Consider the following 13,632-nt stretch of genomic DNA (forward strand, 5'->3'; position numbering starts at 1 on the left):
GAAGGAGAAGAGGGAGAAGGGAGAAGGAGGAAGAGGGGTTTGGGGAGGAGAAAACGCCATTCTCTATGACGTTTTCCCTTTTTTTTTTTTATTCTTTAATTATGTATTTGTAATCTTTTAAAAAATAAATTAAATTAAATAAAAAAATAATAATTTAAATGATAATTTTTAATTTAAATTTAAATTAAATTTCGTTAAAATTAATAATTACAATTTCTATTTTATTATTATTTTATTATTTTTTTATGATACTTTTTTTATTTATTTTAAAATAGTTATCATTTGAAATTATAATTTCAGTTTTCTTCCATTTCTTTTTTTTTAGCATTCTATTACGTATTCTTTACCTTTAATTAAAAAAATATTATTTTTTCTAAAATTTAATTTACAAAATTTTTTTCCACATTTTTCCTCATTTTTTAACTTTACACTGTATTTATTTTTTGATCAAAATTTAATTCAAATTAAATTTTAAATTTTCCTCTCATTTTTTTTCTTTATTTAAAATATTTTTTAAATATTAATGTTTAAATTAATTTAGTTATTTAAAATATTATTTTAATTTTCAATTACAATTTTAATTCTTCTTTCTTAAAATTAAAAATTATAAACTTTGTTCTTCAATTACAATTATAATTTCTATTTTTTTTCAATTCTTTATCTTTCTATAAAATTTTTTTAAGATATTTTTAAATTTTATTTGAAAATTTTTTTAATTAAATAAATTTTAATTTTATAAATTATATTTAAAAAATATTTTTATTTCAATTAAACTTTAAATTTTTTTTTTATTTTTAATTTATAATCCTTATTTGTTGTGACTTTTTAAAAATTTTCACTTTTTAACTTTTCCTCATTCTTTTAAACTTTTTAATGTATTTCTTTTTTTTATCAAAATTTAATTCAAATTTAAATTTTTTAAGTCACATTTATAAATTACCCTAAAAAAGAAATTATAATTAATTTATTTTTATTTTATTCTTTTATGATATATTTTTTCTAATCTAATTTATAATTTTTATAATTTTAAATTTTATCATTTGAAATTATAATTTCAGTTTTTTTCTATTTTTATCTTTTTAGCATTCTATTACGTATTCCTTTCCTTTACTTAAAAAAATATTTTTTTTTCTAAAATTCAATTCAAAGACCAATATTTGATATATTATTATTTACGTTATAATTTTATTCTTTTATGATATATTTTTTCTAATCTAATTTATAATTTTTATAATTTTAAATTTTAATTTTAGTTTTCTTTCATTTCTATATTTTTGATATTCTATTACGTATTTTTTTTCTTTTATTTAAAATATTTCTGAAAAATTTATATTTCAATTAATTTAGTTATTTAAAAAGTAATTTTTAATTTCAATTAAAATTTTAATTCTTATTTATTAAAATTAAAAATTATAAACTTTGTTCTTCAATTATAATTATAATTTCTATTTTTTTTCAATTCTTTATGTCTTTATAAAAATTTTTTAGCCTATTTTTCAATTTTTTTTGAATATTTTTAAAATAAATTAATTTTAATTTGACAAAGTAATTTGAATGCTTATTTTTATTTCAATTAATCTCTAAAATTTTGTTTTTTTAAAATTTTAAATTATAATTTTTTTATTATTTATTTTTTTTAAAAAAAAATTTTAGGACAAGCATTTCGAACGATGTTTTTCAATTAAATTTTAAATTTTTATTTCTTTCATATTTCTTTCTCTTTTTTTTTATTTTCTATGATATTTTTTTTTTCTTAAGATTTTTTTGACATCTTTTAAAAAATATTTTAAATAAAAAATCTAAATTAATTTTTTTAATGAATTACAAATTCAAATCTTTATATTTTAAATTTCAATCAAAATTACAATTTTAACTTATTAATTAATTTTAAATTTTAAAAAACTAATTTTTTAATTTTTTTCACGATTTTTTTCTTTTTTTTGGGAAAATAGGAAAACGCCATTTTGAATGGCGTTTTTAAAAACGCCATTCAAAATGGCGTTTTTAAAGTCGCCATTTGCAATGGCGTTTCTTCTCTTTTTTTTTTTTTTTTTTTTTGGGAGGATGCCACCGTGGAAATGGGGGGTGACGTGGAAGGGGAAAAAACGCCATTCAAAATGGCGTTTTTCCCTTTTGCATTAGTTTGGTAAATAAGTTTGGTTTTAGTATATTTTGGTAAATAAATTTTTTTTTTGCATTATTCTGGAAAAGGACTCGGTCTTGAAGGTAGGCCCAAAGGTTGGGCCGAGGGAGCTAAGCTTGGGTCCAAGTACATTGTGTTAACCTTTGGGAAGAGCTTGGATGAAGCCCTGCCAATAAATAGGTCCAACGAAGATGTCCTTGCAAAGGAGCCTAAAGCCTATAGCATCCTATCATGGAGACGTGAGACCCATGCATTCCTTTCAATGCATTAGTTTTATTTTTATGACCATTGGATGTATCAATTCTAATAATTAGATGAGATTAGAGTTCCTAAAAAAGTAAAGATCCAACTCTTACTCGTGTTGCAGTTGCACACTCAAATTACGTAGCAAAAGAACTTTATAACGTCCCAATCCAACTTGTTGGATCCGAAACCATGCGGCCCAAAATACTATAGCCTAGGTTATGATTGTAGTCCACTTAAATTATTTTATATTTTACTAATTTTTCTATCTCACTGATGTGGGACTATCACAATTTTTCCAACTTAAATCTCTGACGTTCTCATTAGGGCCCACTTAGCCCCAAAATTCCTCCCAGTATACATTCCTATGAGACTTCGGAGGCAAGCCCATCACGCCACTATCACCATCCTCGATGGTCAACTTTCTCCCATTGGATCGAGGGTACCTCACCGAGATGCAAAGTCTGTTCTAAACATGTCCCCACATGATTGTATCCCTGAGAGTGGCTTTGATACCAATCAAGAATTTTGATTTTGATTTGATTCGGTTAAAAATAAAAAAATCCAAAAATCGAAGCAAAAATCGAAATCATAATTTAAATTTATATTGTTTACTATCTTAAGAACTTACTGGTTATATGGATGGATGATTGAATATTAGGTTTGGTCTATTATTATAATTTGCTGTGATGCTTGATTGCTTGTTTGTATTGTAGATAATATAATTTTTGATATGCTACATTTTGTTTATTATTGATTTATTATTTATTAATTATCAATATATTATTATTTATCAATTATTGATTTTTAATGTAAAAAATTATCAAACAACAAATTCAATGGATTCTGAATTTAATTAAATATAATGTAACAAACTAACAATGAATCGATAATAATTATTTGAATATGTTGCATCAAAAATAGATAATTGAAAATAAAAAAATATAAAAAATTGAATAACCGAACTGAAATTCTCGGATCGGTTTCGATTCGGTTCCTCTTTTATTCGGATCGGTTTTTGATTTTCATTTTTCTGTTATTCGATTTTCGGATCGGATCAGTCGAGATCAGGTCGGGTTGGTTAAAACCGAATGAACAGTTCTAGATACCATTTGTAACATCCCAATCCAACTTGTTGGTTCCGAAACCACGTGGTCCAAAATGCTATAGCCCAAGTTATGATTGTAGCCCACTTAAATTATTTTATATCCCACTAATTTTTCTATCCCATTGATGTGGGACTATCACAAACTTGGTATAGATATATATGTATATACATAGAACTAGATTTGGTTATACTCAAGTAGATCTTTATTCAAATATGATCAAATCTAGATTAGATATTGTTATGGTCGCTGCTGTAAGTGCCTCGAATCGATGGTTATCACGAGTGCTCGGATCGGCATGGTATCGTAGGCTACTTCAAGTTGCCGAGCCGCCGCCACAGTCACCAACCGTTATGCAGAGCTGAGGCACCCGTACGGTCCGTTTAGCATACGAGCCACCTCAATTGCCTCAGTCGACTTATTTCTTCAATGTGCATGACAGCTGTCCATCCTGAGCGAATCAACTCAAGCGTAATTGACTCACCCAATCTTGTGGGAGCGATTGAAGGCTGAATTATCTTATCCACAATAGCATGTCCAACGATCCTGCAATCTTGGGATCACATGATCTCACAACTGTGCAATCAGCTATTTGACAGCCTTTTATATAAACCACTAGAGCCCTAAGGACCAGGTAAGCTAATCAATTCCTCTCAGAGAACTTGTTATTGTTTCATTGTTCTCTAAATCTGATTTGAGTATCGGAGGGTCCTCACCGAAGCCACAACCTCCAGTTTGGACTTCTTTTACAGGTTGCTCCAGCGCCAGCAATCCTACACGAGGCTCAGTTGTCCTCTCTCCGACCTCAACTGATTTCGAGTAGCAACAGATAGAGGAAGGGTCAACACTCGCATCATGGCTCCTAGATGAACATCTTTCCGACTCTCCAATGCCGCCGCCTCCTGCTAGGCGGTAGGCCAGGTCAATAACCAAGTGCAGCCAATAGCGTCAGAGGTTTCGCCACCAGCCCAACCGGCTTAGCCAGCACCGATCACGGCTGACCAGTTCAATCAGCTTTTCCAGTAAGTCCAGAATCTGACAACCACAATCTAGGCAGTCCAAACTTTCCTTGCGCCCCTTCAGATGGTGCCACAGCCTGCTCAGGCTGCCCCTGCACCTTCTCTAGCAATACAGCCTGTAGTTCCTGTGGTGGCGCTCCCACAGAATCTTATTCTAAACTCGACCGTAGCTGCCACTTTAGTCAGAGCTGCGGCACCTCCTTGAAGTTCGGAGAGGAGGCCGACTCATTAGAACCACCCAGGGGCCCAGTCGACCAGGTGGTGATCTCCAAGTCTACAATCAGGGCATGATTCAACCCCTAGTCGCCATTCTCTTCTGCACTATGAGGCCTGCACCGTCTGAGATCTCGACATCTAAAGGCAGTTCCAGATGCTCGACCAACAATTGGACAACAAGATAGAAAATGCTGTCAATAATAATAATTCTTCGACGCCGCCTTACGAGGGGTTCAATAGCAAGCCACCCTTCATTCCAAGGATCGTGCAGGAGTCACTTTTCTTGTACTTCAAATTGCTTGAGCCGAAGGTCTACGATGAGACTGTCGATCCCATCATTCATCTGGAGACCTTTAAAGCAGCAATACTCCTCCAAGGAGCATCGGACGCAATCTTCTGTCGGGTGTTCCCTCCAACCCTTAAGGGGGCCGCTTGGCAATGGTATTCAAGCTTGAAGTCGGCCTCCATCCATTCTTTTGAAGACATATATCGATCTTTCGTTTGTCATTTTATTAACAGCCGACGACAACAGAAACAGTTTGACTACCTCTACAACATCAAGCAAAAGGAGGATGAGTCGATCCGCACTTTTATGAATAGATTCAATATGACGATCTTGAAGGTCTGCAACTTGGAGCAGTCGACCACGATGGCTGTGATGATGTATGGCCTACTAAAGAAAGACTTGAAAAAGTCATTGATCAAAACTTATCCTTAAGATTTTTAGATATGCTCGTTCGTGTGGAGAAGTATGCATGCACGGAGGAAGCCTTTGCTGATGATCCTCCTGCCAGTTCTATTATGGCAGGGTCGAATAAGGAGCACTCCCCAAAGTGAGAAGAGAGAGCCCGCTGGCGCTCTTGATCCCCATTCCAAAGATGGAAAAGTGGGGGCCGAAACCATCGGTCTCGAAATCCTCCGACGAGGGATAGACAACCCTCACCTCTTAGGCGCTACAATAACTCCACACTTTTGACTATTCCATGAAGTGAGGTGTTGATGCAGATACGGCCTGAGCTGCCTGAGCCTTCGTAGATGCAGATGAAGCTGGAGCTCCGTCGCGACCTCAATAAGTATTGTTTTTACCATCATGATCATGGCCACGATACTGAAGATTGCCATCAGCTCTACGATGAGATTGAGAGGCCTGTCAGATAGGGGAGGCTGAATCACTTTGTTCAGAGGGTAGCTTCTCAACATCGACCCTCGAGAGTTCAGCAGCCATCTCTTTTATCTCAACAACTGTTTCATCTGCCTCAACCATAGCCAGCATCGGTGCAACAGGAGGGACGGCAGGCAGGGGGACAGGCGATGGAAGAAGAGTGACACATCCATAGGAAGATCCACATGATCACTGGGGGGTCGTCTGGATCGATGAAGCCCCCAGAGGCAAAGAGATCAAGGCTCGAAGATAAGCAAGAGAAGGCTATCATCTTCATCGAGTGCGACGTAGAGGGTGTCTTGGCCCTGCACAATGATGCGGTGGTTGTAACAGTGAATATCATTGATTTTAATGTACACCATATTTTTATTGATAATGAAATCTTGATAGATATCTTGTACTTTACTATCTTCATTCAGATGGGGTTCACACCTAACAGCTGAGTAGATTCGACACCCCGATCCAAGGTTTCTCTGGGAGCTCGGTGATCTCGGAGGAAATGATCAAGTTGCCTCTCATCGTGGGCACTCAACCTCGATGAATGACAATTCAAGTTAACTTCTTAGTGGTTAAGCTCTTTTCAGCCTACAATGTAATCCTCAGCTATCTGAGCTTGTGGACTCTAAAGGCTGTCGTATCAAGTTACCATTTGATGGTGAAATTTTCGATCAAGCATGGAGTAGGATAGATCTGAGGCAATCAAGCCATGGCTCGAGAATGTTTTGCCACTAAACTCTAAGTAGAGGGCCAATCGGTCTAGATGGAGGTCCAACTTGAGCTCCCAATAGGGCTAGATGCCCATAACGATCTGATTGAAGGGCGTCCCCAACCGACCGAGGACCTCCTGGATGTCCCACTGGAGAAGGAGAACCCAAGTCGGATTGTGAAGATTGGCTTGTGCTTGGATGAGGTAACCAACAAATGGCTAACAGCTCTTTTGCAGGAGAATGCGGATCTCTTCGCTTGGTCAACTGTAGATATGCTTGACATCGATTCAGAGGTGATATCCCATCATCTGAGGGTGGATCCAACCCATCATCCGGTAAAGCAAAAGAAGCAGAGTTTTGCTCTAGAGCACCAAAAAGCCACAGCAAAGGAGGTGGACAAGCTGCTCAAGGCCAGTTTTATTAGGAAAGTCATGTATCCAGAGTGGCTAGCCAATATTGTGCTAGTCAAGAAGGCAAACAGAAAGTGATGCATATGCATCGACTTTATCGACCTCAACAAAGCTTGTCCCAAGGATAGCTATCCTTTGCCTTGGATCGATCAATTGGTGGATGCCATCTTTGGGCATGAGCTCCTTAGATTCATGGATACTTTTGTCGGTTACAATCAAATCTGGATGGCATCTGAAAATGAAGAGAAAACAGTCTTTGTCACTAACTGTGGACATATTATTACAAAATGATGTCCTTCGGCTTTAAGAATGTAGGAGCCACCTATCAACGGTTGGTGGACAAAATCTTCAAAGATCAGCTCAGCCACAATATAGAGGTGTATGTTGATAATATGCTTGTCAAGAGTCGAGCTACCCAAGATTATGTTGCTAACCTCTGAAAGACTTTTGGTACTCTCTGTTGATTTTGGATGAAGCTGAATCTGACGAAATATGCTTTCAAAGTCACCGTCGGTAAATTTCTTGGGTTCATGATCTCTTGAAGAGGCATCGAGGTAAATCTTGAGAAGATCAAGACGGTCCTTGAGATGGCATCATCGAAGATTATTGAAAAAGTACAATGCCTCACTGGTAAGATCGCCTCGCTCAATCGCTTTATCTCCAGATCGACTGAAAGATATCTCTCCTTCTTTAAAACCCTCAGATAGCCTAGAGACTTTCTGTGGACCACCGAGTGCCAGAAGGCATTTGAAGAATTGAAGCAGTACCTCAGCTCCCCACCATTGCTCTCGAAGCCTCAGCCTAGCGAGGAGTTGTTTCTCTATATCACCATCTCTCCTGTCGCAGTTAGCTCAGCCCTGGTTCGAGAAGAAGAACAAGTTCAAAAGCCGATGTACTACACCAGCAAGGTCCTTCATGATGCAAAGATCAGATATTCTAAACTTGAGAAGTTGATTTTTGCACTGGTCATCACGGCAAGGAAGTTGTGGCCTTATTTCTAGGCTCATATGGTGGTGCTACTTATTGATCAGCCAATTAAAGCTGTTGTCCATCGATCGGATACCTTATGGTGAATTGTGAAGTGGTCTTTGGAACTCACTGAGTTGGATGTGTAGTATCATCTACAGCTTTCCATCAAGGCCCAAGTGTCGATAGATTTCATCCTCAAGTGCACCATCCAAATGGGGAGGGCTCCAGGACTACAGGGAGCTTGCAAAAAGGGGAGAACTCAAGGTTCGGTGAAAGCTCAAGAGGCAAGGAGATGGATATAGGGTCTGACTCGAAGAAGCTCTAGATGCTGCATGTGGATGGCTCATTAAGTATGATGAGAGTAGGGGCTGGACTCATTCTAACCAATTCTGAAGGAGAGGTGGCAGGACACGCCTTACACTTTGACTTCCCCACCACTAACAATGCGGCATAGTATGAAGCTCTACTTTCTGGCTTCAAAGTGGCGAGGGAAGTAGGAGCCCAGCATCTGAAGGTCTTTAGCGACTCTCAGTTAGTGGTTGGCCATATCAAGGATGGCTATGAGGCCCGAGAGGAGAGCATGAAAAGATTTTTCCAAAAGGTAAAAGACTTAACCTCAACCTTTTTGAGCTTTGATATTCAACAGGTCCCCAGAATGGGCAATGCCAAGGTAGATGCACTATCAAAGCTGGTGGCTTTGCTACCGACCGACTGGGAGGAGGGGATTAATTTGGAGATATTGAAAACCTTGAGTCTCGAGGAGCCCCTCACTATTCAATAAATTGATGAAGAGCCATACTCGATTGATCTGCTACTCAAATATCTAAAGTTGGGTGAGCTACCATCTGATCGTAAGGAAGCTCAAAAAGTAAGAAAGCAAGTTGCTCGTTACTGTGGGAGCCATTTACGACGATAAGCTGTACAAGCGGTTCTTCTCTCTGTCATTATTGAAATGTTTGCATCCGTCCGAGGTGGATTATGCACTGCAGGATGTCTATGAAGGTATCTGTGGGAGCCATTTAGGGGGTAAGTCCTTTTCCTACAAGATTCTCCATCAAGATACTACTGGCCCACTATGCAACAAGATGCAGAAAAATTATCAAAAAGTATGATCACTGCCAAAGAATTTTCAATATCCAGCATCAGCCAGCAGCATCCTTGACTCCCCCTTGGCCATTCGCCTAATGGGGGATGGATATTCTTGGCTCCTTTCCTCTTGCGTCAGATCATCCCAAATTCCTCCTGGTGGCCATCAATAACTTTATAAAGTGGATTGAAGCCGAGCCTTTGGCCCATATAATAGAGGTCATAGTGAAGAATTTCATCTGAAAATCTATTATCTGTCGTTACGGTCTCCTTAGGATATTGATCATAGATAATGGTAGACAGTTTAGCAGTACCCAGCTCCATGAGTTCTACAAAAAATATTAGATTGAATATTATTTTACTTAAGTAGGCCATCCACAGGAGAATGGAGAAGTAAAGGTGACCAATTGAACCATCCTGCAAGGCTTAAAGGCCAGGATTAACCGAACTAGGGGGTCATGGGTCGACGAGCTTTACCATATGCTGTGGGCCTATCAGACCACCCAGCGGATCCCAACTAGCAAGATTTTTTTTAACTTAGTATTCGGGACTGAGGCAATCATCCCTATAGAGTTTGGACTTTCTTCCCTTAGAGTCGAGAAGTATAATGAAGATACCAACTCAGTATGACTATAGACTAACCTTGACTTAATTGAAGAGAGCAGAGAGTGCACCGTCATAAGAATGACTGCCTACTATCAAAGAGTGGCCAGATATTATAATTTTTAAGTTACATTGAAGAAATTTTGAGCTGGCGATCTGGTGTTACGGTGGGCCGAGGTTTTGCAGCCCACTGAGCAGGAGAAGCTGTCACCCAACTGGAAAGATCCTTATCAGGTAGATGAAGTAGTATGCCCTAAAACTTATAGGCTCAAATAACTTGATAGGATGCCAATCTTCAAGCCATAGAATTCGACTAACCTCCATATGTACTATCAATGATGTTGTAACATCTTTTTATACGAATGAGTCTTCAGATTCAATACTGGCACGAAGGAATCTCTTTCTAGTTAACTTCACAGATTTCCTTAGCTGTGACTATGGTCGGCTCGTGGAGGACAATCTAGGAGACCTTTATGACTTAGAGCTGGGGCTAATTTACAAGATCCCTGCAAAGCCCAAGTCATACGAAAAGTGAAGAGAGACCCTAAGGGACCTCCAGAGGACTAACTAACCAGACCCTCAGAGCATCGTCGAGGAGGGCATAAGATATCGTAGGCACAAGATACCATAGGTACATGCTGCATCTCGCATGAAGATGAGAAAAGCACAGGATGCCATTGGTATAAAATGCCACAGGCACACAATGCCTCTCGTAAGGGCTAACTAACCAGATTCTCAGAACACCGTCGGAGAGGGCACAAGATGCCGTAGGCACAAAATATCGTAGGCATATGATGCCTCTCATATGAAGATGAGAAGAGCACAAGATGCCGTAGGTATAAGATGCCACAGGCACATGATACCTCTCACGAGGGCTAACTGATCAGACACTCAGAACATCATCAGAGAAGGCACAAGAAGTCATAGGCACAAGATACCACAGGCACATGCTGCCTCTCATGTGAAGATGAGAAAAGCATAAGATGCCGTAGGCACACGATGCCTCTCATGAGGGCTAACTAACCAAACCCTCAGAACATCATCGAAGAGGGCACAAGATGTCGTAGGTACAAGATGCTGCAGGCACATGTTACCTCTCGTGTGAAGATGAGAAGAGCACAAGATACCGTAAGCACAAGATGCTGTAGGCACACGATGCCTCTCGTGAGGACTAAGTAACCAGACCCTCAAAACACCATCAACAAGGGCACAAGATGCCGTAGGCATAAGATGCTGCAGGCACATGCTGCCTCTCGAATCAAGATGAGCAGAGCCTGCCACTCATAAGATGAGCTGAGCATAGACCATGTCTTATGAATTCGAGTTGAACATGAGTAGCTGCTCGCACAATGAGCTGAGCACTAGTCACCTTTTGAGCAGAGTAGTCTCTACTTTCTCTAACTATTCTCGATCAGTCCCAGCACATAACGGCTTGCAGGTTGGTTCGAGACACTATCTAGTCAAGACTTTTAGATCGAAGCGAGCCTAAGTTTTAAAGGTTGAAACCGTAAATGAACTAAAGTAATCCTGGGCTCCTCAAGTCGGAGCTAGCCTCCGTACGCTAAGTCAGAAATGTAAATACGGATACGAGACACCAACGTGACAGAAGTAAGATAATTTTTCATTAATTCAAATATTTACAAAAGGTGGGTGCCTCGAGCACCGCTTTACAAAAAAAAAAAAAAGAAGAAAAGATTTATTTTACAAGAAAAAGGATGACTTTCTCAATGCCATATTACACACAAAGAGAAGATCATGTCAGTTCCGAAGCAGATCCCTGCCAACCGACAAACCTAGTCTAGAGCTCTCGTCATCATAGGCGATAGCAATAATCGGATGGCAGGCACTCTCCTCGATTCCCAACTCAAGGATGAGGAGGTTCAATCCTCATCTGACAAGAAAGCCTTCTCGTCACTATTTTCAGGCTGGAAGGAGTGGAGCTTCAAATACGGCATTATCTGCAGTAGGCGCACCTTGCAATTCTTAAAATCATCGATAAATCTACCAGCGGCAATGTCAACAATCTTCTTCTTAAACTCCATGGAGTTTGGTACTCTTGAATGCAGTAGATCTGGACCTCCAGAGGAATTTGCTCGAACTGGGGAGTGTGATGACCCCTGGGCCTTGGCGGGGATCGTGAGGTGGAAGGTGCCCAATGAGAGGAAGATGGACTTACGCTCCTAGCTCTCACCCTTCTCTAGGCCTCTCTTATAAAGGCCCACCTCTACTTTATCCTGGCCTTCACCCATAACAAATGAGGATGCAAAGGAAAGCACGGGGGCGATGCCATCACGACAGGAGAGAAGAGTTTTTGTGAAGGAAGAAGATGGGAGATTGAGTTTCTCCACCTGTTAGCCTCTATTTATAGATGCCAATGTCTGCATCAATCACCAATCGATGGTCGAAAAAGGCATGGCTATCCATCAAGCAATTAATGTGTACTTTTTTATTATCAGAAATAAATCTTGATGACGCTTTGTGGATCGAGGTGTGGCCACGTGGCATGTCTTTACACATCTTGTGCTCTCTCCCAGGCATAATCTTATCAAAAAAGTCAGCGGCCATCATTCCCCATGATCACCCACACTAGAAGAGCAGAATGAAGTTACCGCTCAACTAATCGCCTCAGAGCGATATTATTAATTAATTACTCTGAAGCGGCATTAATAAATAATCACCTCGGATCGGCATGCACAAGTAAAAAAGATAAGGTATAATTAAGACAAATTTTATTTATTCCTTTTAGGTTTTTACAATGATCGTGAAGGGTCCTACTATAAAAGAAAAAAAAAATAAGAAGGCTACAAGACAGCACCTGAAGCTAAGGCACCTGTCATGGAGACATCCAGTACGGTGGGATCTCAGATTTCATCTAAGAAGTTCATATCTAATTTTGAATGTTTGGCGGTGACTCTGTCCTAGATTGATTGCTTCCTAGCATCATAGACATTAACAAAATATTCGACTTTCTTATCCTCATACTCCTCTGAGGCCTGAAAGTCTTCAACAGCCTGGGAAGCAGCCTCCGCTGCCTTCTTCTCTACCGCTTCCAATTGGGCGGCCTTGAGCTTCTTTATTCTCCCCAGCAATCAAGAGTTCTCCTCGATAGCCCTCCTTAATGCAGTCTCAGCATCCTCAACTCTCCTATCGATAATGTCAGCTCTCATGGAGGCCTCTCCAGCTTCCCTTTTAGTCTTCTCCTTTGCGCCTTTGAGCATCCTGACCTTAAGCTCGAACATCTTCTTTTCCTTCGCAAGCTCATGGGAACTCTCTATGTACCCATTCAAATAATGGGTGAGTTGGTAAAAAAAAATGACCCTTGTAAGAAAACACTAAGCATATATACAAAGTAAGTGAAATTGTAAAAGTTCCAACATATCCGGATGAGGCAGTTCATAGCTACTTTTCTCATATCCTTTCAAAGGATGTTTAATAGCTCGTTTGTGTCAGTAAAAAGAAGCATCCTAAAGAGCAACTCACTCACCAACTTGAAGTCCCTCAAGGCTGAAGCCTCGAGCCTCAGAGTGGCCGGCACGACTCCAGATGTATTGACTGCCTCAGCTATCACCTTGCCTGAGGAGGGACCAACAATGAGAGATACTAGTTGAGTTGGTGAACTTGGAGGAGCGAGCAAGCTCAGAATTATCTCCTCCAAACCTTGGTCTACCTAGTTCTCTTAATTGCCCGCAACAGTCGAAGTAGCAGGTGAGCCACCATGCATCCGCACGATTTTAAAGTTGCCAGCGCGAGGAGGCTCAGATTCTTCTAACTCCAGAATTTGCTATGCAGGACTGCCAACTCTGACACAAGTACTCTGCCCACCCATGGGCTCGGCTATCCCTTTTCATAGGACCTTCTTTTTCGATGGACTTGGGCTCTTCCCAGCAACCACCTCTGCAACTGAGATGATTGGATTATCAAGGTAGGAGTAACGAAAATTAAAAAAATTCAAGGTCTAAACAGCTGAC

Source organism: Elaeis guineensis, chromosome 15 (genome assembly GCF_000442705.2).
Source record: "Elaeis guineensis isolate ETL-2024a chromosome 15, EG11, whole genome shotgun sequence".
Taxonomy (NCBI): Eukaryota; Viridiplantae; Streptophyta; class Magnoliopsida; order Arecales; family Arecaceae; genus Elaeis; species Elaeis guineensis.